The sequence below is a fragment of the Microcebus murinus genome, chromosome 31 (assembly GCF_040939455.1).
Source record: "Microcebus murinus isolate Inina chromosome 31, M.murinus_Inina_mat1.0, whole genome shotgun sequence".
Lineage (NCBI taxonomy): Eukaryota > Metazoa > Chordata > Mammalia > Primates > Cheirogaleidae > Microcebus > Microcebus murinus.
This window is the reverse complement of record NC_134134.1, coordinates 5,852,501-5,874,765: the sequence shown is the minus strand read 5'-3', so window position 1 is coordinate 5,874,765 and position 22,265 is coordinate 5,852,501. Positions and strand designations below refer to the sequence as shown.

The 22,265-nt window shown below is 44.3% G+C and overlaps 1 long non-coding RNA gene across 1 annotated transcript in view; it reads right to left on the bottom strand.

Annotated features, from left to right (window-relative positions):
• Positions 1 to 231: 231 nt before the first annotated feature.
• LOC142865715 (uncharacterized) overlaps positions 232 to 22,265 on the bottom strand; it is a 59,214-nt gene continuing 37,180 nt past the window's right edge. Inside the window, exons 4-5 of the long non-coding RNA XR_012915869.1 lie at positions 2,908 to 2,971; positions 232 to 489 (exon numbers count right to left, since the gene is read on the bottom strand). This is a non-coding gene — a long non-coding RNA (uncharacterized LOC142865715). The remainder of the gene's footprint in view (positions 490 to 2,907; positions 2,972 to 22,265) is intronic.

Sequence of the window (22,265 nt, the reverse complement as noted above, 5' to 3'; positions counted from 1 at the left end):
CCAAATGTTGACATAGGATAAAATCATGTTCATTTATTTTTTCTGCATGTTAGAATCAGAAGACATACAATTAAATATGTTGAATGTAATAAATTCATCCATACAAGTGCAAGTCTCCAAGTATAATGCATTTTATGGCAGATTTATTTTTGTATTTATTTATTTTTTTATTTTTTTGTTTTTTGAAATCAGAAATGTACAGGAGATTCATTATTTTTAAAAATGTGCCAGTAAATCAAAAAAGAGGGAGTACGGACGCCCTCGGCGGGGTCGGGACGCGCTCTGGCCCGTCCCTGGGACCCCATTCCGGGCGGGCGCTTCCGGTGGCGACGCGACTGGCCGTGGAAAGGGTTGCGAGTGCCCGTGAGCGGGGGTCTCTCTCTTCCCCGGTCAGACGTCGCCAGAAATGAAGAGACAACAAAAAGATGAGGACGGGAGGACGGAGTCCTTGCTGGCTGCCGCGCCTCGTTTATTTCAGTTGCTGTGTTTCTGCGGATAAGAACAAAGGAGAAGCAGAATGCAAAGGAACAACAGGTGGCGCGTGTCTTCATTAAACCAGAAGACAAAACAGTTCTTGTCTCTTTTTTTTTTTCTTTATCCCCCCTCAGTTCTTCTCTCTTTTAACCTTCCGTCACTTTGATAGTCCTTTCCCTCGCTTAAGCAGTTTTCATATCTTTTTTTTTTTTTTTATTTATTTTTGGCGCCCAATGTGGGGCTCGAACTTAAGCAGTTTTCTAATCTACAACTTTTTTCTGATATCAAACAAGCTACAAATACTCAACTCAGACAGTTGAAGGAAAAGAGCAGCACCCAAGCGTAATTAACAATTCCGAGAAAGGAGTGTGCAGGGCCTAGGGGGGGCTGTAAGCGACGAGGGCTGTGTGCACAGGATGACTTCAGTGTCCTTCTGTAACTGCTGCTGTTATCTCCAGCACCCTCTGTGTGTGCTAGAAGAAAGGCCAAGAATGTCAGAGCTGTGAGTTAAGGCACCAGGTGCTGTGTCTCGAGGACCCCAGTGTTCCGAGCAGCCACCGCACCTTAACTCTCCCGTGTTCGGGACAGCTCCCGACAGGCGAGGGAGTGTCCCCTGCCTCCGCTGGTTCCCTTCTCCTCTCGGGGTTCCAGGTCGACCGGGCGGGCGCGGGTCCCCCGGCCCCCGTGAGGATAGAGTGTGTGTCGCTCTCGTGCCCGAGATCCCGGTCCGCGTGGTGGACCAGATGTCTGTGTCCCACGGTTTCCCGCTGTCCCGCCGGGTCGACAGCTGCCACTTAGTCTATGCAGACAAAGCATCGGTTCCCTCTCCGGGTCGACCAGATGACGAACGACACTTAGTATATGGAGACAAAGGCTCTGGTCCCTCTCCGGGTCGACCAGATGACAGCTGACACTTAGTATATGCGGACAAAGGCTCTGGTCCCTCTCCGGGTCGACCAGATGACAGCTGACACTTAGTATATGCGGACAAAGGCTCTGGTCCCTCTCCGGGTCGACCAGATGACAGCTGACACTTAGTATATGCGGACAAAGGCTCTGGTCCCTCTCCGGGTCGACCAGATGACGAACGACACTTAGTATATGCGGACAAAGGCTCTGGTCCCTCTCTGGGTCGACCAGAAGCCAAGTTGACACTTAGTATATGAAGAGAAGAAAAGATAGGATTTGGTGATTTCCTTGTCCCTAGGGGGCGCCCTCCTCCTCTGGCTTGTTGGGGGGGTGCCTTTTTTTTATTATTTTATTTATTTATTTATTTATTTATTTATGTGTGTACGTATTTTGATAGTTTTAAAAATTCACTTACCTTACATGTATGTACTTATTTTTTATTTTTATATTTTTTGGGTGTGTGTGTACGTATGTATTCTTCCACTTTTTAAAAATTTTTTTATTTCATTTTTATTTTTTTTCCTCTCCGTGGGTCGACCAGATGTCCGGTGCCACTTGGTCTGTGTGGAGATGGATTTGGGCCCCGCCTGCGGTTTTGTTGACCCTAGGGAGCACCCACCTCTGCTGCCTGGCATAAAGTACATGCATGCATTCATTTTTTTTTTAAACTTTTATTTTTATTTTTTATTGTTTCCCCCAAACCCCTCACACACACTTTTCTCAATGTGAATGGAATGGGAGGAGAGGGCCCTGCCGCTTTCCTCTCTCTCTTCCTTTCTTTTCTGCTATCTTTTCCTTGAGAGATGTCTCTCTATCCACCAAAGGTGTCCGTTGGCCTTTCTCTAGGCCGGGCGGAGTTTTCCAAGTCTGCGCTTGACCCTAAGCCTAAACCAAACCCTAACCCTAAACATCTAACCCTAACCCTAACCCGAACCCTAAACATCTAACCCTTACCCTAACCCTAACCAAAAGCCCAAGCCTAAACCTAACCCTAACCGTAACCCTAAACATCTAAACCTAACCCTAACCCTAAACATCTAACCCTAACCCTAAACATCAAACCCTAACCCAAACCCCAACCCTAAACCTAATTCTAAACATCTAACCCTGACCCTAAACCTAAACATCTAACCCTAAACATCAAACCCTAACCGAAACCCCAATCCTAAACCTCTAACCCTAACCTTAACCCTAACCCTAAACCTAACCCTAACCTTAAACATCTAACGCTAACCCTAAACATCTAACCCTAACCCTAACCCTAAACATCTAACCCTAACCCTAAACCTAACCCTAACCTTAAACATCTAACCCTAAACGTAACCCTAACCCTGATGTTGCCACCGGGGGTCAACCATCCCGCCAAGCCTGCCCTACCACGCTTGGGCAACTATCCGGCCAGGAACCGTTAAGCGCCGTCGGTGGTGATGGCGGAGGCAGGGGTGACACTGACACTCTTGACAAGAGATGAATGTCTAGCTATTTATTTACACACAGGTGCACACGCACGGCAAGCAAGCTCACCATAGATACCGCTTGTTTTCATTTGGGCGATCTTTCTTCACTGATCTTCACAGAATCCAGTAGCCTACAAAGTAAATAAAGTCCTCAGAATCACACTCACATCCTCAGAATATATGAATATATATAGAGAGAGAGAGAGAAATTTTTTTTAGACAGAGTCTCACTTTGTTGACCATCCTGATAGATTCAATTTTAATCTTAGACAGAATGCGTGGCACTCCTTGTTTTAGATACTGTCAACAGAAAGCATTCGGTGGATAAACAATCTCTAGCAGCTTCTCTGCAGAGATGAACCTACCTGTCTGTGTGTGTGTGTGTGGGGGGGGGGAGATGATAAATAATGAGGATTGAGGACCAGATGAATGACAAAGAAACCCACTTCGTGGGTCCTCAATACAAGCATTCATTTAAAGGGCGTACTCGTACACCTAGGTGGAAATTGCAAGCAGCTCAAAAAATAATAATAATTGCCAGGAGCCCCGGTTAGGATATGGCAATAAGCGCTAGCCCTCGGAAGGTGTACACCATATTCACTGTGGCTTACACCGATGTGGGATGGACAGAGATAAGCTCGAGCACCACCGCCGTCCAAAAATAAGAACACCTAGCTAGCGATCTGGATCAGATGTCATAGAAAAGAGAAACCTCCCACAGATACAAGAACGTGAGAACCCTAAAACACTGCAATATAATTTGAAGAGTTTTCTTCTGAGAAAAATATCAGAGACCACGGTCCAGAGAGCTGCACCCAAGAAGCCCTGCGCAAGTGGTCCCATGGTGGTGGCGCGGGTTCCAGTTTAGCTTCATACATTTTAGGGAGACGGGAATGACATGTGAAATCACAGATGGATATGTGGAAGGGACCTATTAGTGTGACCTGAAAAGGCAGGACAGCTGGAAGTGGGGGAAGGGGGAGGCCAGGGTGCCCTGCCCGGTGGACAGGTTTACAGCTGAGTTGAAAGATTCTTTGATTTGCAATGGATGGAAGAAAGGAACTTCTGCCTAAAGGCTTGGAATGTTTTCAGTTAAGGATTTTGCTAATTCCCGGCCAGCTACCGGACATTGACACAAAACTCCAGTGCTCTGTAGTGAAGAAAATGGTTAAGCTTTGTCTTGTCTGGCCCCTCAGACATTTGCTATCTCATTGTTATGAAACCTGACTCCATCTACAAGGGCCTTCTGACTTCCCCTGTCCTTGAAGCCAACAGCTCAGGTTGAAAGGTTTTCCTGGGTTCCCTGTGCCAATGAAGGGGTGGGGGCCGGGCAGTGGCTTACTATTTTATTTGAGTTCGTAGACTCCAAAAATGGTGTTTCCACAGGAAAGAAATAACGGAGTTCATAACAAGTTGAGTAGCTCGGACTGTAGGCAAATGCTACCACACCCCGAGTCATTATTTTTTCCTTTTTCCTTTTTTTTTTTTTTTTTATTTTTGTCACAGATGGGGTCTAACGGTGTTACCCAGGCTAACCTCCAACTCCTGGGCTCAAGCCATGCTCCCATCTCTGCCTCCCATGTCGCTTGAATCACAGGCCCAGCCCGATTATTTAAAGGCGAGCTGCTTGCTATCCTGATATGAAAACCCAAAATGAGCGAGTGTCAGGCACCAAACAGAGGGAGTCCCCACACAGCATCCTCACCATCATGGAGGACGGCTCACAAAAGAGCTGGGATATGGGCAAGCACAAGTGATCGAGGGGATATATTCTAGTGGAATAGCAGACAGACAGAATTTCCTGAAAACACTAAACATCAGAAAGGCACAGCGCTAAATGGCAGACAGACTTCCATTCCCTTGGGTCATGGTGGCCAGCTTAGTTTTTATCTACTCCCACAGACTGATGAAAACCCGACCTAGAAAATGTCGACATCTGATCCAAATCTATCAAGAAAATGGAAGGGGGGAACTGAGAGAGGAATATAGGAAAAGGAAGGAAGAAGCAAAACAAGGGAGAGGGGGAAAAAGGAGGAGGAGGACGGGGAGAAAACTGCCTCCCCTGCCTCCATGTGACCCACTAATAAATGAAGATTGGCCGCTTCCCTCCTCTCCCAACCACTAACTATGCCTGGGGGTGTATTGTACACCTACGGTCCAAAGAAATGTGCAGCTACTGATAATAATTGAAGAAATGCGGTGTAATAGGTGTCTGTGTGGTGGGACGCCGGTCGAGGGCACTTACCGTGAATGGAGCTCGCAGGGTGGGAGGTGGCCCCGGGTGAGTCTGTGAGTCAGTAGTCAGGGGTCAGTGACTGTGGAGGCCTGGCACGTGACCGTCCACTACCGTAGGTTTCATAAGCCTAGACACCTAGGCCACCGTCAATTTATCTTCAGAAATGTCTTTCTCCAATAATACCTGAATCTTAGCTTACTGTCAGTGTTGTCACTTCCTAGAGTTTTCCATAGTTTTCAACTTTTGAACTCCTTTGTAACACCACGACTTAAAACACAAACACACTGCAACGACTATACACAGATATTTCCTTTCTTTGTGTCCTTATTTATTCCGTAAGCTTTCCCCTACTTTTAAAGTTTTTATTGTTGTGTTCGCTTTTCTTTTTATTTAATTACATTTTTATTTTTTTAAAACAGAGTCTCACTTTGTTGCCCAGGATACAGTGAGTGCCCTGGCATAAGCCTAGCTCACGGCAACCTCAACCTCCTTGACTCAGGCAATCCTCCTGCCTCAGCCTCCCGAGTAGGTCAGAGTACTGACATGCACCACCATGCACGGCTTATTATGTGTGTGTGCGTGTGTGTGTGTTGTGTGTGTTTGTATGTTTAGTTGGCCAATTAATTTCTTTCTATTTATAGTAGAGAGGGTCTTCCTCTTACGCAGGCTGGTTTTGAACTCCTGACCTTGAGCAATCCACCTGCCTGGGCCTCCCAGAGTGCTAGGATTATAAGCATGGGCCACCACGCCCAACTCGTTTTCCTTAATTTTTTATTATTAGGGTACCTAATATTCGTACAGATTTCAGGTGAGTGACAGGGTCTGTCTCCCTCTATCGAAAAGGTTACACTGCATCCTTGGTCACTGCAACCTCAAACACCTGGGCTCCATCGATCCTCCTGCCTCAACCTCACGAGTCGCTGGGACTACAGTCATGTGCCACCATACTTGACTGATGCTGCTTCTTCCCTCCCTCCCTCCTTCCCTTTCTCCCTCTCAAATTACTTTATTATGTTTGATTTTATTTTAGCATGGTCAAGTGGAGCAGTGGGAGTGGAGAAGGAACAAAGGGATCTGTAACTGGTTCTGATCAATGAGCACTCTTTCCTACTTTCTTTCTCTCTCTCTCTCTCTCTCTCTCTCTGGATCTTCTCCAGCTCCTGAACTTGGGTGATCCCTGTGCATCAGTCTCCCAACCCGCTAGGACTACAGGAGTGAAGCCCCACACCGAGACAGACAGAAGATATATATATAGAGAGAGAGAGAGAGAGAGAGAAAGAGCGAAAGAGAGAGAGAGAGACAGAGTAAGAGAAATTTTTATCTCTCCCTCCCTGCTTTTTCTGGCAAGTCCCTTTTTCTTAATTTTTTTTTTTTTTTAAACAGAGTCTCAGTTTCGGAGCCCAGGCTAGAGTGGGTATGGAATGGGAGGAGAGAGCACTGCCGCTTTCCCCTATCTCTCTCTATCTCTCTTTCTTCCTTTCTTTTTTGCTGTCTTTTCTTGAGAGATGGAGTGTCACTGTGTTACCTGGCCTAGAGTGCTGTGGCATCAGCCTGGCTCCATAAACACACAGAAGGAGGTCTCTCTATGCACCAAAGGTGTCAGTTTGCCTTTCTCTAGGCAGGGCGGACTTTTCCAAGTCTGCGCTTGACCCTAACCCTAACCCTAAACCTAACCCTAAACATAACCCTAAACATCTAACCCTAACCCTAAGACTAACCCTAACCCTAAACATCAAACCCTAACCCAAACCCCAAGCTTACTCCTAACCCTAACCGTAAACCTAAACATCAAACCCTAACCCTAAACCTAACCCTAAACATCAAACCCTAACCCAAACCCCAATCCTAAACCTAATCCTAAACATATAACCCTAACCCTAACCCTAAACCTAACCCTAACCCTAAACCTCTAACCCTAACCCTAAACATATAACCCTAAACCTAACCCTTACCCTAAACATCTAACCCTAACCCTAAACCTAAGCCTAACCTTAAACATCTAACCCTAACCCTAAGCCTAACCCAAACCCTAAACATTTAACCCTAACCCTAAAAGCCTAAACATCTAACCCTAACCCTAACCCTAAACCTAACCCTAAACATAACCCCTAACCCTGATGATGCCACCGGGGGTCAGCCATCCCACCAAGCCTGCCCTACCACGCTTGGGCAACTATCCATAGTTTTTAACTTTTGGACTCCTTTGTAACACCACCACTTAAAACACAAACACACTGCAAAGACTATACACAGATATTTCCTTTCTTTGTGTCCTTATTTATTCCGAAAGCTTTCCCCTACTTTTAAAGTTTGTATTGTTGTGTTCGCTTTTCTTTTTATTTAATTACATTTTTATTTTTTTGGGACAGAGTCTCACTTTGTTGCCCAGGATAGAGTGAGTACCCTGGCATAAGCCTAGCTCACAACAACCTCAACCTCCTGGACTCAAGCAATCCTCCTGCCTCAGCCTCCAAAGTAGCTGGGACTACAGGCATGTGCCACCATGTCCGGCTAATTTTTCTTTCTCTATATATTACTGGGCCAATTCATTTCTTTCTATTTATAGTAGAGATTGGGTCCTGTTCGGGCTGGTTTGAACTCCTGACCTCGAGCAATCCTCCCGCCTCGGCCTCGCAGAGAGCTAGGATTACAGGTGTGTTCGGCCTGAGAGAAATTTTTATGTCTCCTACCCTGCTTATCTCTTTTATTCTGTCAATAGCATATATATATATATATATATATATATATATATAGAGAGAGAGAGAGAGAGAGAGAGAGAGAGAAATTTTTATCTCTCCCTTCCTGCTTTTTCTGGTAAGTACCTTTTTCTTAATTTTTATTGAGACAAAGTCTCACTTTTGGTGCCCTGGCTAGAGTCTATGACGTCAGCTTAGCTCACTTCAACCTCAAACTCCTGGGCTCAAATGATCCTTCCTTCTCAGCCTCCTGAGTAGCTGGGACTACAGGCATGTGCAACCATGCCCGGCTAATTTTTCTTTCTATATATATTACTTGGCCAATCAATTTCTTTCTATTTATAGTAGAGATATGGTCTTGCTCTTGCTCGAGCTCATTTGAACTCTTGACCTCCAGCAATCGTCCTGTCTTGTCCTCTCAGAGAGCTAGGATTACAGGTGTGCTGGGCCTGAGAGAAATTTTTATCTCTCTTCCCTGCTTATCTCTTTTATTCTGTCTATAGCAGATGTATGTGTGTGTGTGTGTATATATATATATATAGGAAGAGAAAGAGAGAGAGAGAGAAATTTTTATCCCTCCCCCCCTGCTTTTTCTGGCAAGTACCTTTTTCTAAATTTTTTTTTTTTTTTGACACAGAGTCTAACTTTTAGTGCCCAGGCTAGAGTGCTATGTCGTAAGCTTAGCTCACAGCAACCTCAAACTCCTGGGCTCAAGTGATCCTTCTGTCTCAGCCTCCAGAGTAACTGGGATTTCAGGCATGCGCCAACATGCCCGGCTAATTTTTCTTTGTATATATATTACTTGGCCAGTAAATTTCTTTCTATTTATAGTAGAGATGAGGTCTTGCTCTTGCTCGGGCTGGTTTGAACTCCTGACCTCGAGCAATCCTCCTGCCCCGCCTCCAAGAGAGCTACGGTTACAGGTGTGCTGGGCATGAGAGAAATTTTAATCTCTTCAACCCTGCTTATATATATATAGAAAGAGAGAGAGAGACAGAGAGAGCGAGAGAGAGAGAGAAAGAGAGAGAGAAATTTTTATCTTTTCCTCCCTGCGTTTTCTGGTAGCTCCCTTTTTCTTAATATTTTTTTTTTTTTTTTTTGAGACAGAGTCTCACTTTGTTGCCCAGGCTAGAGTGAGTACCGTGGCATCAGGCTGGCTCACAGCAACCTCAATCTCCGGGGCTCAGCGATCCTACAGCCTCAGCCTCCCGAGTAGCTGGGACTACAGACATGCGCCACCATGCCCGGCTAATTTTTTGTATATATATTTTTAGTTGGTCAATTAATTTATTTCTATTTTTGGTAGACACGGGGTCTCGCTCAGGCTGGTTTCGAACTCCTGACCTTGAGCAATCCGCCTGCCTCAGCCTCCCAAAGAGCTACTAATACAGGCGTGAGCCACCTCGCCCGGCCACCTTCTCACTTTTGGAGTCGGGCTAGAGTGCTATGGTGTCAGCTTAGCTCACAACAACCTCAAACTCCTGGGCTCAAGTGATCCTTCTGTCTCAGCCTCCCGAGTAGCAGGGACTAGAGGCATGCGCCACCATGCCAGGCTAATTTTTCTTTCTATATATTTTACTTGGCCAATTCATTTCTTTCTATTTCTAGTAGAGATGGGGTCTTGCTCTTCCTCGGGCTGGTTTGAACTCCTGACCTCCAGCAATTCTCCGGCCTCGGCCTCCCAGATAGCTAGGATTACAGGTGTGTTCGTCCTGATAGAAATTTTAATCTCTCCTTCCCTGCTTATCTCTTTTCTCAATAGCAGATATATATAATATATATATATATATATATATATATATATAGAGAGAGAGAGAGAGAGAGAGAGAAATTTTTATCTCTCCCTGCCTGCTTTCTCTGGCAAGTCCCTTTTTCTTAATTTTTTTATTTTTTTTTTTTTGAGACAGAGTCTCAGTTTTGGTGCCCAGGCTAGAGTAGCATGGCGTCAGCTTAGCTCACAGCCACCTCAAACTCCAGGGCTCAAGTGACCTCGGAGACTACAGGCATGTGACACCATGTCCGGCTAATTTTTCTTTTTATATATACTACCTGGCCAGTAAATTTCATTCTATTTATATTAGAGATGGCATCTTGCTCTTACTCGGGCTGGTTTGAACTCCTGACCTGGGGCAATCCTCCAACCTCGGCCTCCAAGAGAGCTAGGATTACAGGTGTGCTGGTCCTGAGAGAAATTTTTATCTCTCTTTCCCTGCTTATCTCTTTTATTCTGTCTATAGCAGATTACATATACATACATATATATATATATATATATAGAGAGAGAGAGAGAGAGACAGAGAGAGAGAGAGAGAGACAGAGAGAAATATTTATCTCTCCCTCCCTGCTCCTTCTGGTAAGTCCCTTTTCCGTAATTTTTTTACTGGGACAATCGTCACTTTTGGTGCCCGGACTAGAGTCCTCTGGCGTCAGCTTAGCGCATAGCAACCTCAAACTCCTGGCTCAAGTTATCCTTCTGTCTCAGCCTCCTGAGTAGCTGGGACTACAGACATGCACCACCATGCCCGGCTGATTATGTTTTTCTGTGTGTGTGTGTGTGTGTGTGTGTGTGTGTGTTTAGTTGGTCAATTAATTTCTTCCTATTTATAGTAGACATGGTCTTGCTCTTACTCATGCTGGTTTTGAACTCCTGACCTTGAGCAATCCGCCCGCCTCCGCCTCCCAGAATGCTAGGATTATAGGCATAGGCCACCACACCCAACCCCTTTGGCTTAATTTTTAATTATTAGGGTACCTAATATGTGTATAGTTTTTAGGTGAGTGACAGGGTATGTCTCCCTCTATCGAACACAGTATATTGTATCTTTGATCACTGCAACCTCAAACACCTGACTCCATCGATCCTCCTCCCTCATCCTCACGAGTCGCTGGGACTACAGGCGCTGCCACCATACTTGCTTGATGCTGCTTCCTCCCTCCGTTCATCCCTCCCTCCCTTTCTCTCTCTCTCATTAATTTATTTTATTTGTTTTTAGTTTAGCCTGGTCAAGTGGAGCAGTGGGAGTGGAGAAGGAACAAAGGGATTTGTAACTGGTTACGATCAATGAGCAATCTTTCTTACTTACTTTCTCTCTCTCTCTCTCTCTGGATCTTCTCCAGCTCCTTAACTTGGGTGATCCCTGTGCATAAGTCTCCCAACCCACTAGGACTACAGGAGTGAAGCCCCACACCCGGCCTCACAGTGTTCCAGGATAACCCTCATAATCTTTATAGGGTACACGTGATGCTTTGTGACACAGGCATATATTACTTGGGCCATAAATTTCTCCTGACCGCGAGCAATCCTCCTGCCTCGGCCTCCTAGAGAGCTAGGATTACAGGTGTGTTCGGACTGAGAGAAATTTTTCTGTCTCCTACCCTGCTTATCTCTTTTATTTTGTCAATAGCAGATATATATATATATATATATATATATATATATATATATATAGAGAGAGAGAGAGAGAGAGAGAGAGAGAGAGACAGAGACAGAGAGACAGAGAACAGATTTATATATATAGAGAGAGACAGAGAGCGAATGAGAGAGAGAGAGTAAGAGAAATTTTTATCTCTCCCTCCCTGCTTTTTCTGGCAACTCCCTTTTTCTTAATTTTTTTATTTTTTTTTTTTTTAAACAGAGTCTCAGTTTTGGAGCCCAGGCTAGAGTGGGCATGGAATGGGAGGAGAGAGCCCTGCCGCTTTCCCCTATCTCTCTCTATCTCTCTTTCTTCCTTTCTTTTTTGCTGTCTTTTCTTTAGAGATGGAGTGTCACTGTGTTACCCGGCCTAGATTGCTGTGGCGTCAGCCGGGCTCCATAAAAACACCGAAGGAGGTCTCTCTATGCACCAAACGTGTCGGTTTGCCTTTCTCTATGCAGGGCGGACTTTTCCAAGTCTGCGCTTGACCCTAACCCTAAACCTAACCCTAAACCTAAACATCAAACCCTAACCCTAAACATCAAACCCTAACCCAAACCCCAACCTTAAACCTAACCCTAACCGTAAACCTAAACATCTAACCCTAACCCTAACCCGAAACCTAACCCTAAACATCAAACCCCAACCTTAAACCTAACCCTAACCGTAAACCTAAACATCTAACCCTAACCCTAAACATCAAACCCTAACCCAAACCCCAACCTTAAACCTAACCCTAACCGTAAACCTAAACATCTAACCCTAACCCTAACCCTAAACCTAACCCTAAACATCAAACCCTAACCCAAACCCCAACCCTAAACCTAATCCTAAACATCTAACCCTACCCCTAAACCTAACCCTAACCTTAAACATCTAACCCTAAACCTAACCCTTACCCTAATCATCTAAACCTAACCCTAGCCTTAAACATCTAACCCTAACCCTAAGCCTAACCCTAACCCGAAACATCTAACCCTAACCCTAAAAGCCTAAACATCTAACCCTAACCCTAAACATAACCCTAACCCTGATGATGCCACCGGGGGTCAGCCATCCCGCCAAGCCTGCCCTACCACGCTTGGGCAACTATCCATAGTTTTTAACTTTTGGACTCCTTTGTAACACCACCACTTAAAACACAAACACACTGCAACGACTATACACAGATATTTCCTTTCTTTGTGTCCTTATTTATTCCGTAAGCTTTCCCCTACTTTTAAAGTTTTTATTGTTGTGTTCGCTTTTCTTTTTATTTAATTACATTTTTATTTTTTTGAGACAGAGTCTCACTTTGTTGCCCAGGATACAGTGAGTGCCCTGGCATAAGCCTAGCTCACGGCAACCTCAACCTCCTTGACTCAGGCAATCCTCCTGCCTCAGCCTCCCGAGTAGGTCAGAGTACTGACATGCACCACCATGCCCGGCTTATTATGTGTGTGTGCGTGTGTGTGTGTGTGTGTGTGTGTTTGTATGTTTAGTTGGCCAATTAATTTGTTTCTATTTATAGTAGAGAGGGTCTTCCTCTTACTCAGGCTGGTTTTAAACTCCTGACCTTGAGCAATCCACCTGCCTGGGCCTCCAAGAGTGCTAGGATTATAAGCATGGGCCACCACGCCAAACTCGTTTTCCTTAGTTTTTAATTATTAGGGTACCTAATATTTGTACAGATTTCAGGTGAGCGACAGGGTCTGTCTCCCTCTATCGAACAGGTTACACTGCATCCTTGGTCACTGCTACCTCAAACACCTGGGCTCCATCGATCCTCCTGCCTCAACCTCACGAGTCGCTGGGACTACAGTCATGTGCCACCATACTTGACTGATGCTGCTTCTTCCCTCCCTCCCTCCTTCCATTTCTCTCTCTCTAATTAATTTATTATGTTTGATTTTATTTTAGCATGGTCAAGTGGAGCAGTGGGAGTGGAGAAGGAACAAAGGGATCTGTAACTGGTTATGATCAATGAGCACTCTTTCCTACTTACTTTCTTTCTCTCTCTCTCTCTCTGGATCTTCTCCAGCTCCTGAGCTTGGGTGATGCCTGTGCATCAGTCTCCCAACCCGCTAGGACTACAGGAGTGAAGCCCCACACCCGGCCTCATAGTGTTCCAGGATAACCCTCATAATCTTTATAGGGTACACGTGATGCTTTGTGACACAGGCATATATTACTTGGGCCATAAATTTCTCCTGACCGCGAGCAATCCTCCTGCCTCGGCCTCCTAGAGAGCTAGGATAACAGGTGTGTTCGGACTGAGAGAAATTTTTATGTCTCCTACCCTGCTAATCTCTTTTACTTTGTCAATAGCAGATATATATATATAGAGAGAGAGAGAGACAGAGAGACAGAGAACAGATTTATATATATATAGAGAGAGAGAGAGCGAAAGAGAGAGAGAGAGTAAGAGAAATTTTTATCTCTCCCTCCCTGCTTTTTCTGGCAAGTCCCTTTTTCTTAATTTTTTTATTTATTTATTTTTTAAACAGAGTCTCAGTTTTGGAGCCCAGGCTAGAGTGGGCATGGAATGGGAGGAGAGAGCCCTGCCGCTTTCCCCTATCTCTCTCTATCTCTCTTTCTTCCTTTCTTTTTTGCTGTCTTTCCTTGAGAGATGGAGTGTCACTGTGTTACCCGGCCTAGAGTGCTGTGGCGTCAGCCTGGCTCCATAAAAACACCGAAGGAGGTCTCTCTATGCACCAAAGGTGTCGGCTTGCCTTTCTCTAGGCAGGGCGGACTTGTCCAAGTCTGCGCTTGACCCTAACCCTAACCCTAAGCCTAAACCTAACCCTAAACATAACCCTAAACATCTAACCCTAACCCTAAACATCTAACCCTAACCCTAACACTAAACCTAACCCTAAACATCAAACCCTAACCCAAACTCAAACCGCAACCCTAAACCTAACCCTAAACATCTAACCCTAACACTAACCCTAAACCTAACCCTAAACCTAACAGTAACCCTAAACATCAAACCCTAACCCAAACCCCAAGCTTAAACCTAACCCTCACCGTAAACGTAAACATCTAACCCTAACCCTAAACCTAACCCTAAACATCAAACCCTAAGCCAAACCCCAACCCTAAACCTAATCCTAAACATCTAACCCTAACCCTAACGCTAAACCTAACCCTAACCCTAAACATCTAACCCTAAACCTAACCCTGACCCTAAACCTAACTGTAACCTTAAACATCTAACCCTAACCCTAAGCCTAACCCTAACCCCAAACATCTAACCCTAACCCTAAAAGCCTAAACATCTAACCCTAACCCTAAACATAACCCTAAACATAACCCTAACCCTGATGATGCCACCCGGGGTCAGCCATCCCGCCAAGCCTGCCCTACCACGCTTGGGCAACTATCCATAGTTTTTAACTTTTGCACTCCTTTGTAACACCACCACTTAAAACACAAACACACTGCAACGACTATACACAGATGTTTCCTTTCTTTGTGTCCTTATTTATTCCGTAAGCTTTCCCCTACTTTTAAAGTTTTTATTGTTGTGTTCGCTTTTCTTTTTATTTAATTACATTTTTATTTTTTGGGGACAGAGTCTCACTTTGTTGCCCAGGATAGAGTGAGTACCCTGGCATAAGCCTAGCTCACAACAACCTCAACCTCCTGGACTCAAGCAATCCTCCTGCCTCAGCCTCCAAAGTAGCTGGGACTACAGGCATGTGCCACCATGTCCGGCTAATTTTTCTTTCTCTATATATTACTTGGCCAATTAATTTCTTTCTATTTATAGTAGAGATTGGGTCCTGTTCGGGCTGGTTTGAACTCCTGACCTCGAGCAATCCTCCCGCCTCGGCCTCACAGAGAGCTAGGATTACAGGTGTGCTGGGCCTGAGACACATTTTTATCTCTCCCTCCCTGCTTATCCCTTTTATTCTGTCTATAGCATATATATATATATATATATATATATATATATATATATATATATAGAGAGAGAGAGAGAGAGAGAGAGAGAGTGAGAGAGAGAGAGAAATTTTTATCTCTCCCTTCCTGCTTTTTCTGGTAAGTACCTTTTTCTTAATTTTTTTTTGAGACAAAGTCTCACTTTTGGTGCCCCGGCTAGAGTCTATGATGTCAGCTTAGCTCACTTCAACCTCAAACTCCTGGGCTCAAATGATCCTTCCTTCTCAGCCTCCCGAGTAGCTGGGACTATAGGCATGCGCCACCATGACCGGCTACTTTTTCTTTATATATATATTACTTGGCCAATAAATTTCTTTGCTTTTAGAGTAGAGATGGGGTCTTGCTCTTGCTCGGGCTGGTTTGAACTCCTGACCTCAAACAATCCTCCCACCTCGGCCTCACAGATACCTAAGATTAGAGGTTGCTGGGCCTGAGATAATTTTTTATCTCTTTCTCCCTGCTTATCTCTTTTATTCTGTCTTTAGTATATATATATATATATATATATATATATATATATATATATATATATAGGGAGACAGAGAGAGAGAGAGAGAGAAATTTTTATCTCTACCTTCCTGCTCCTTTTGGTAAGTCCCTTTTCCATAATTTTTTTTATTGGGACAATCCAACTTTTGGTGCCCAGACTAGAGTCCTCTGGCGTCAGCTTAGCGCACAGCAACACCAAACTCCTGGGGTCATGTGATCCTTCTGTCTCTGCCTCCTGAGTAGCTGGGACTACAGTCATGTGCAACCATGCCTGGCTAATTTTTCTTTCTATATATATTACTTGGCCAATCAATTTCTTTCTATTTATAGTAGAGATGGGGTCTTGCTCTTGCTCGAGCTCGTTTGAACTCTTGACCTCCAGCAATCGTCCTGTCTCGGCCTCCCAGAGAGCTAGGATTACAGGTGTGCTGGGCCTGAGAGAAATTTTTATCTCTCTTCCCTGCTTATCTCTTTTATTCTGTCTATAGCAGATATATGTGTGTGTATATATATATATATATATATATATATATATATATAGAGAGAGAGAGAGAGAGAGAGAGAGTGAGAGAAATTTTTATCCCTCCCCCCCTGCTTTTTCTGGCAAGTACCTTTTTCTAAATTTTTATTTTTTTGACACAGAGTCTAACTTTTAGTGCCCAGGCTAGAGTGCCATGGCGTCAGCTTAGCTCACAGCAACCTCAAACTCCTGGGCTCAAGTGATCCTTCTGTCTCAGCCTCCAGAGTAACTGGGACTTCAGGCATGTGCCACCATGCCCGGCTAATTTTTCTTTGGATATATATTACTTGCCCAGTAAATTTCTTTCTATTTATAGTAGAGATGAGGTCTTGCTCTTGCTCGGGCTGGTTTGAACTCCTGACCTCGAGCAATCCTCCTGCCCCGCCTCCCAGAGAGCTAGGATTACAGGTGTGCTGGGCCTGAGACAAATTTTAATCTCTTCAACCCTGCTTATATATAAAGAGAGAGAGAGACAGAGAGAGAGAAATTTTTATCTTTTCCTCCCTGCGTTTTCTGGTAGCTCCCTTTTTCTTAATATTTTTGTTTGTTTTTTTTTTTTTTTTTTGAGACAGAGTCTCACTTTGTTGCCCAGGCTAGAGTGAGTACCGTGGCATCAGGCTGGCTCACAGCAACCTCAATCTCCGGGGCTCAGCGATCCTACAGCCTCAGCCTCCCGAGTAGCTGGGACTACAGACATGCGCCACCATGCCCGGCTAATTTTTTGTATATATATTTTTAGTTGGTCAATTAATTTATTTCTATTTTTGGTAGACACGGGGTCTCGCTCAGGCTGGTTTCGAACTCCTGACCTTGAGCAATCCGCCTGCCTCAGCCTCCCAAAGAGCTACTAATACAGGCGTGAGCCACCACGCCCGGCCACCTTCTCACTTTTGGAGTCGGGCTAGAGTGCTATGGTGTCAGCTTAGATCACAACAACCTCAAACTCCTGGGCTCAAGTGATCCTTCCTTCTCAGCCTGCCGAGTAGCAGGGACTAGAGGCATGCACCACCATGCCAGGCTAATTTTTCTTTCTATATATTTTACTTGGCCAATTAATTTCTTTCTATTTATAGTAGAGATGGGGTCTTGCTCTTCCTCGGGCTGGTTTGAACTCCTAACCTCCAGCAATTCTGCAGCCTCGGCCTCCCAGATAGCTAGGATTACAGGTGTGTTCGGCCTGATGGAAATTTTTATCTCTCCCTCCCTGCTTTTTCTGGCAAGTCCCTTTTTCTTAATATTTTTATTTATTTTTTTTTTAAACAGAGTCTCAGTATTGGAGCCCAGGCCAGAGTGGGTATGGAATGGGAGGAGAGAGCCCTGCCGCTTTCCCCTATCTCTCTCTATCTCTCTTTCTTCCTTTCTTTTTTGCTGTCTTTTCTTGAGAGATGGAGTGTCACTGTGTTACCCGGCCTAGAGTGCTGTGGCGTCAGCCTGGCTCCATAAAAACACCGAAGGAGGTCTCTCTATGCACCAAAGGTGTCGGTTTGCCTTTCTCTAGACAGGGGGGACTTTTCCAAGTCTGCGCTTGACCCTAACCCTAACCCTAAGCCTAAACCTAACCTTAAACATAAACCTAAACATCTAACCCTAACCCTAACCCTAAACATCAAACCCTAACCCAAACCCCAAGCTTAAACCTAACCCTAACCATAAACCTAAACATCTGACCCTAACCCTAAACCTAACCCTAAACATCAAACCCTAACCCAAACCCCAACCCGAAACCTAATCCTAAACATCTAACCCTAACCCTACCCCTAAACCTAACCCTAACCCTAAACATCTAACCCTAAACCTAACCCTTACCCTAAACATCCAACCCTAACCCTAAACCTAACCCTAACCTTAAACATCTAACCCTAACCCTAAGCCTAACCCTAAACATCTAACCCTAACCCTAAAAGCCTAAACATCTAACCCTAACCCTAAACCAAACCCTAAACCTAACCCTAAACATAATCCTAAACATCTAACCCTAACCCTAACCCTAAACCTAACCATAACCCTAAACATCAAACCCTAACCCAAACCCCAACCTTAAACCTAACCCTAACCGTAAACCTAAACATCTAACCCTAACCCTAAACCTAACCCTAAACATCAAACCCTAACCCAAACCCAAACCCCAACCCTAAACCTAATCCTAAACATCTAACCCTGACCCTAAACCTAACCCTAAACATCTACCCCTAACCCTAAACATCTAACCCTAAACCTAACCCTTACCCTAAACATATAACCCTGTTCCGAAACCTAACCCTAACCTTAAACATCTAACCCTAACCCTAAACATCTAACCCTAACCATAAAAGCCTAAACATCTAACCCTAACCCTAAACATAACCCTAACCCTGATGATGCCACCGGGGCTCAGCCATCCCGCCAAGCCTGCCCTACCACGCTTGGGCAACTATCCATAGTTTTTAACTTTTGCACTCCTTTGTAACACCACCACTTAAAACACAAACACACTGCAAAGACTATACACAGATATTTCCTTTCTTTGTGTCCTTATTTATTCCGTAAGCTTTCCCCTACTTTTAAAGTTGTTATTGTTGTGTTCGCTTTTCTTTTTATTTAATTACATTTTTATTTTTTGGGGACAGAGTCTCACTTTGTTGCCCAGGATAGAGTGAGTGCCCTGGCATAAGCGTAGCTCACAACAACCTCAACCTCCTGGACTCAAGCAATCCTCCTGCCTCAGCCTCCAAAGTAGCTGGGACTACAGGCATGTGCCACCATGCCCGGCTAATTTTTCTTTCTCTATATATTACTTGGCCAATTCATTTCTTTCTATTTATAGTAGAGATTGGGTCCTGTTCCGGCTGGTTTGAACTCCTGACCTCGAGCAATCCTCCCGCCTCGGCCTCACAGAGAGCTAGGATTACAGGTGTGCTGGGCCTGAGACCCATTTTTATCTCTCCCTCCCTGCTTATCTCTTTTATTCTGTCTATAGCATATATATATATATATATATATATATATATATATATATATAGAGAGAGAGAGAGAGAGAGAGAGAGAGAGAGAGAGAGAGAGACAGAGAGAGAGAGAGACAGAGAGCAGATTTATATATATATATATATATATATATATATATAGAGAGAGAGAGAGAGAGAGAGAGAGCGAAAGAGAGAGAGAGAGAGAGAGAGTAAGAGAAATTTTTATCTCTCCCTCCCAGCTTTTTCTAGCAAGTCCTTTATTCTTAATTTTATTTTTTTTTTTTTTGAGACAGAGTCTCAGTTTTGGTGCCCTGGCTAGAGTCTATGACGTCAGCTTAGCTCACTTCAACCTCAAACTCCTGGGCTCAAATGATCCTTCCTTCTCAGCCTCCCGAGTAGCTGGGACTACAGGCATGTGCAACCATGCCTGGCTAATTTTTCTTTCTATATATATTACTTGGCCAATCAATTTCTTTCTATTTATAGTAGAGATAAGGTCTTGCTCTTGCTCGAGCTCGTTTGAACTCTTGACCTCCAGCAATTGTCCTGTCTTGGCCTCACAGAGAGCTAGGATTACAGGTGTGCTGGGCCTGAGAGAAATTTTTATCTCTCTTCTCTGCTTATCTCTTTTATTCTGTCTATAGCAGATGTGTGTGTGTGTGTGTGTGTGTGTATATATATATATATATATATATATATAGAGAGAGAGAGAGAGAGAGAGAGAGAGAGAAATTTTTATCCCTCCCCCCTGCTTTTTCTGGCAAGTACCTTTTTCTAAATTTTTATTTTTTTGACACAGAGTCTAACTTTTAGTGCCCAGGCTAGAGTGCTATGTCGTAAGCTTAGCTCACAGCAACCTCAAACTCCTGGGCTCAAGTGATCCTTCTGTCTCAGCCTCCAGAGTAACTGGGACTTCAGGCATGTGCCACCATGCCCGGCTAATTTTTCTTTGTATATATATTACTTGGCCAGTAAATTTCTTTCTATTTATAGTAGAGATGGGGTCTTGCTCTTGCTCGGGCAGGTTTGAACTCCTGACCTCGAGCAATCCTCCTGCCCCTCCTCCCAGAGAGCTAGGATTACAGGTGTGCTGGGCCTGACAGAAATTTTAATCTCTTCAACCCTGCTTATATATATATAGAAAGAGAGAGACAGAGAGAGAGAGAGAGAAAGAGAGAGAGAGAGACAGAGAGAGAGAAATTTTTATCTTTTCCTCCCTGTGTTTTCTGGTAGCTACCTTTTTCTTAATATTGTTGTTTTTTTTTTTTTTTTTTTTTGAGACAGAGTCTCACTTTGTTGCCCAGGCTAGAGTGAGTGCCGTGGCGTCAGGCTGGCTCACAGCAACCTCAATCTCCGGGGCTGAGCGATCCTACAGCCTCAGCCTCCCGAGTAGCTGGGAATACAGACATGCGCCACCATGCCCGGGTAATTTTTTGTATATATATATTTTAGTTGGTCAATTAATTTCTTTCTATTTTTGGTAGAGACGGGGTCTCGCTCAGGCTGGTTTCGAACTCCTGACCTTGAGCAATGCCTCGGCCTCCCAAAGAGCTACTAATACAGGCGTGAGCCACCACGCCCGGCCACCTTCTCACTTTTGGAGTCGGGCTAGAGTGCTATGGTGTCAGCTTAGCTCACAACAACCTCAAACTCCTGGGCTCAAGTGATCCTTCATTCTCAGCCTCCCGAGTAGCTGGGACTAGAGGCATGCACCACCATGCCAGGCTAATTTTTCTTTCTATATATTTTACTTGGCCAATTAATTTCTTTCTATTTATAGTAGAGATGGGGTCTTGCTCTTCCTCGGGCTGGTTTGAACTCCTAACCTCCAGCAATTCTCCGGCCTCGGCCTCCCAGATAGCTAGGGTTACAGGTGTGTTCGGCCTCATAGAAATTTTTATCTCTCCTTCCCTGCTTATCTCTTTTATTTTGTCAATAGCAGATATATATATATATATATATATATATATATATATACACACATAGAGAGAGAGAGAGAGAGAGACAGAGACAGAGAGAGAGAGAGAGAGTGAGAGAGAAATTTTTATCTCTCCCTCCTGGCTTTTTCTGGCAAGTCCCTTTTTCTTAATTTATTTATTTATTTATTTATTTATTTATTTATTTATTTTTTTTTTTTTGAGACAGAGTCACACTTTTGGTGCCCCGACTAGAGTGCTATAGCATCCGCTAAGCTCACAGCAACCTAAAACTCCAGGGCTAAAGTGATCCTTCTGTCTCAGCCTCCAGAGTAGCTGGGACTACAGACATGCACCACCTTGCCCGGATTATGTGTGTGTGTGTGTGTAGTTGGCCAATTAATTTCTTTCTGTTTATAGTAGAGATGGTCTTGCTCTTGCTCAGGCTGGGTTCGAACTCCTGACCTTGAGCAATCCACCCCCCTCGGCCTCCCATAGTGCTAGGATTACAGGCGTGAGCCACCACGCCCGGCCAAGAGAGAAATTTTTAGCTCACCCTCCCTGCTTTTTCTGGTAAGTCCCTTTTTCTTAATTTTTTTTTTTATTTTTTTTAGACAGAGTCTCACTTTTGGGGCCCTGACTAGAGTCCTATGTCATCAGCTTAGCTCACTGCAACCTCAAACTCCGGGGCTCAAGCGATCTTTCTGTCTCAGCCCCCAGAGCAGTCGGGACTACAGTCATGTGCCGCCATGCACGGCTAATTTTTCTTTCTATATATATTACTTGGCCCGTAAATATCCCTGACCTCGAGCAATCCTCCCCCCTTGGCCTCCCAGAGAGCTAGGATTATAGGTGTGCTGGGCCTGAGAGAAATTTTTATGTCTCCCACACTGCTTATCTCTTGTATTCTGTCAATAGCAGATATATATATACACACATATATATATATATAGAGAGAGAGAGACACAGAGAGCAGATTTATATATATATATATATATATGGAGAGAGAGAGAGAGAGAAAGACAGAGAGTGAGTGAGAGAAATTTTTATCTCTCCCTCCCTGCTTTTTCTGGCAAGTCCCTTTTTCTTAATTTTTTTATTTATTTTTTTTTTAAACAGAGTCTCAGTTTTGGAGCCCAGGCTAGAGTGGGCATGGAATGGGAGGAGAGAGCCGTGCCGCTTTCCCCTATCTCTCTCTATCTCTCTTTCTTCCTTTCTTTTTTGCTGTCTTTTCTTGAGAGATGGAGTGTCACTGTGTTACCCGGCCTAGAGTGCTGTGGCGTCAG